This window comes from Octopus bimaculoides, chromosome 11 (genome assembly GCF_001194135.2).
Source record: "Octopus bimaculoides isolate UCB-OBI-ISO-001 chromosome 11, ASM119413v2, whole genome shotgun sequence".
Taxonomy (NCBI): Eukaryota; Metazoa; Mollusca; class Cephalopoda; order Octopoda; family Octopodidae; genus Octopus; species Octopus bimaculoides.
The window spans coordinates 41,389,745-41,393,334 of NC_068991.1; the positions used below are offsets into that span (position 1 = coordinate 41,389,745).

The 3,590-nt window shown below is 32.3% G+C and overlaps 1 long non-coding RNA gene across 1 annotated transcript in view; it reads right to left on the reverse strand.

Moving 5' to 3' along the window:
• Positions 1 to 865: 865 nt before the first annotated feature.
• LOC106879747 (uncharacterized) overlaps positions 866 to 3,590 on the reverse strand; it is a 9,699-nt gene continuing 6,974 nt past the window's right edge. Inside the window, exons 2-3 of the long non-coding RNA XR_001410661.2 lie at positions 2,919 to 2,972; positions 866 to 1,269 (exon numbers count right to left, since the gene is read on the reverse strand). This is a non-coding gene — a long non-coding RNA (uncharacterized LOC106879747). The remainder of the gene's footprint in view (positions 1,270 to 2,918; positions 2,973 to 3,590) is intronic.

Sequence of the window (3,590 nt, forward strand, 5' to 3'; positions counted from 1 at the left end):
GCACATGAGCCAGTCCAGGGGCACTGGCAACGATCTCGCTCGAAAATCCTACGACGGTCCCACACAAGATCTCGCTCGAAAAACCTCATGTGTCACCCGCACATGAGCCAGTCCAGGGGCACTGGCAACGATCCCGCTTGAAAGATTTCATGTGTCGAAAAAAATATCAATGTTAATTTATTGATGCCTTTGGGCAAGTCTATGTCTGTATTATTAGATGATTGCAAAATGTTTAAAAAAGTTCAAAACTCTGCAAAAATCTGGTACAAATTCTTCATGGTTCAAAATGTTGCATACTTTTTACTCAAACTGATATATCATAAAAACTTCAAAATTGTAGGATTCAGTGTTACATGGTAAGACAAGAATGATTCCAATGTATCCTGTCTTATATGATGAAAGAAGGATAGAGCAAATTATATTTAGAAACAGTTATGTTCCTTAGAGAAGAGAAATGAGAAATAGATATGAATCAGTATCTCAGGCAAGTTCTGATTCTGTTATACATGAGCATGCAAATGTCATGACAGATTTGACTGTAGGATACCACCTAGAGAATGTCTTCCTGAGAACATATGCCGAGTGGATTTGAAGTCAGTATTGCAAGCCACTGAAGTACTTATCTGTAGTCACTAATTCTGCTGTTTGTAGAAATGAGCTGTGAGCTTTGCATGATGCCGATTTACATTACAGCTAAGCTAGATGAAATAGGCTCATTTTACACTTAAACAATTTTGCCAAGACAGTACTATTGAGGGGATATGAATTATACATTCCATTGACTAGCACTCTGAATTCCTATCGATTCAGTCAGAGAAAACTCTAAATATTTTAAGAAAAAGCATACAAAAATGAAAACTCATAATGTCATTTGTATTTGTTTTATTGCTAAAGCTTAAAAAAGTAATGACACTACACACGATTTCTGCAAAAGTTTCCAATTTTTTTTTTGTTTTTTTTTTTGTTTTATCCTTCAGTTCAAAATGGAATTTTATATTAGAGTATGTATGTACATAGTTCAAAGCAGGTATTATTTATCTGTAGCTATTTCTCACAATATAATTCTTCCTGTTGGTTTAGATAAAGCATTTCATGAGTAACAAGACAAAATCTTGAATTCCTGTTTGTTAAATAGGGAAGTAAAAGCTGAAATAGAATTCATGAGAAGTCTTTCTACCACATTTGAACCTTGTGAAGGAATTAGAGATTTTGGGTAAAAGTCTTGATTGTTTTAGAATTCAAATTCTTCATCATCCTCCTCGCTATTAGCTGAAAAGATAAAAGACGGGTTTAATCAATATGTCTTGAATTGCACTCCTATTTGTCAAATTCATAGATTTTTTTCTCACAAAACCTGATAGTAAGACTATATAGGAAATCAGTATTTTGTATGCTTCTATCATTAGTAATATTTAGTATCTGTTTTGTTTTGTTGTGTAACTGCTGGAAAAGAAAATTTTTTCACTTGCAGTGGTTTAGCAGATCTAAACTTTTATATCTGGTTTTATTTACACTTAGACCAAATATTGCCTGATTTTTGCGTCTCCTCATAGAAAACTTCCTTCATTTAATTCCACTCCCAATCCATGTAATTATAAGAGAAATAAGAATTGGTTAATCTTACGCTGACTTTAAGAACAGATAATCCCAAAAACTTGTATTGTCTCCCACTATATTATCTGCCAGTATTACCTACCTATATTACTTACCTGTATTAGTTTCAAATTTTGGCAAGTTTGGTAAGTCGATTACATTGACTCCAGTGTCCAACTGGTACTTATTTTATTGATACAGAAAGGATGAAAGGTGAAATCTACCTTGGTGTAATTTGAATCACTTACCTATGTTACCTACTAATACTATATTAAGTCTTTCAAGATCTGTTTTACTTAATCTAACTGGTGCAATTTCTAGTTGTTTGCAACACTTTGCATCTGCACACCACACAGACACACACATACAGATAGACAGACAGACATGTGCACACACACAAAACATTGCATCTTTGTTAAAAAATACAAACAAAAACAGCAAACAACAATTCACAGAAATTCTGTCACTTAAGGCGGTGAGCTGGCAGAAATGTTAGCGTGCCATATTTTTGTTGCCATATTTCTGTTGAAATATGCTACCTTTGTTTCAGTTAATTTCGAAACTGATGAAGAATTTAATGAAATAACTATTGTCATTAAGTTGGTGTTTGGGGTATTGATTAACATGGAATTTTGGAAAATGTTATTTAGATCACTTTAAAACATGGAGTTTGTATGAAAGAACCAAGAGCAGCTTCAGGCAGCGTTGATACTGTCTAGTTAGCGATGCATTTCATATTTAATATTTCTTCCAATTTCTATTAACTCTACTTTTGGATTGGTTCATCACTCTAGACTTTGTTATTAACAAATTCAATTTGAAAGGATCCTGTTTGGAAGGATTTACTGCTATCTTAAAATCTTTTGCATAAATGGACTCATTATTTCTTAAACATGTTCCGTTACTTTAAAATCTCACTAATTTCTTTGTTTCTATCACATGAGCCTTTTATCTTTAAATGCATACCGATGCATAACTGCTGACCTTAAGTTCTCAACCATTCTTTGGAAGACATTTACCCATTAAACATCTTATTTGTTCATTGTGTCTAAATTAGATGAGTAAGAAACTTAAATGGAATTAGTAGAGCTGCTATGTAACTAATTGTTAGAGGGGGTTGTTTTACAGGAAAAGAGATGAAAATATTTAAAAGAGAAGGAAGGTTCTGTCCAAGTTAATGAACAATATCAAATAGGGAAAAAGTAAACATGAAAAAAATTTTAACTGCAAATTTGGAGCAAACTAACTTATTTTGTGCCTGGTATTTCAAACTTATCGTTTACGTATTGGGAACTAACAAAAAGAGTGCAAAGGTAATCACTGACCTTCCAAAGTATACCAAGACGAAGTCATTTTCTTAGCTTGCTCACCAGTACACGCTGTAACAGAAAGAGTATAAACAATAATTATTTTTACAATTGATCCATTTTTATATCTCCAAATTTTGTTGATAAAATCCCTATTTGCAAACCCCTTTATTTCTTTTCACTGACATCGTTTACTCAGATTTCTACATTGGTAGCGCATGGTTGTTGACACCTTGAGCAAACTAAGTTTTGGCTTCCTAATGAGTATAACTTTTAAAAACATTTTCACAAGGTTTAAAAATTGCAAATACAGGATTAAAATATTTATAACGATTTTACCAGCTAAAGAGAAGAGTTCAAACAATGTTGGAGCTTCAAATCTTTTCATTGATACGAAGTTAGAGAAAAACTGTATCTACAAAACTGGCAATGATTAGAACACATTTTTATTACAAACTGGCTTAAAAGCCTCACTGTGCAGATTTTTAGCCTACCTTCTGATAGGTAAATATTTGTGTATGTGTGTGTATGTATGGGTATGTTTGTATATGATTGTGTGTGTTGCCGTTTTTTTTATGTGTGCATGTGCATGTGCATGTATAAAGATATAATTAAAACAATACGTATACACCAACGTATATATACATACATACATATATATATATATATATATATATATATATATATATA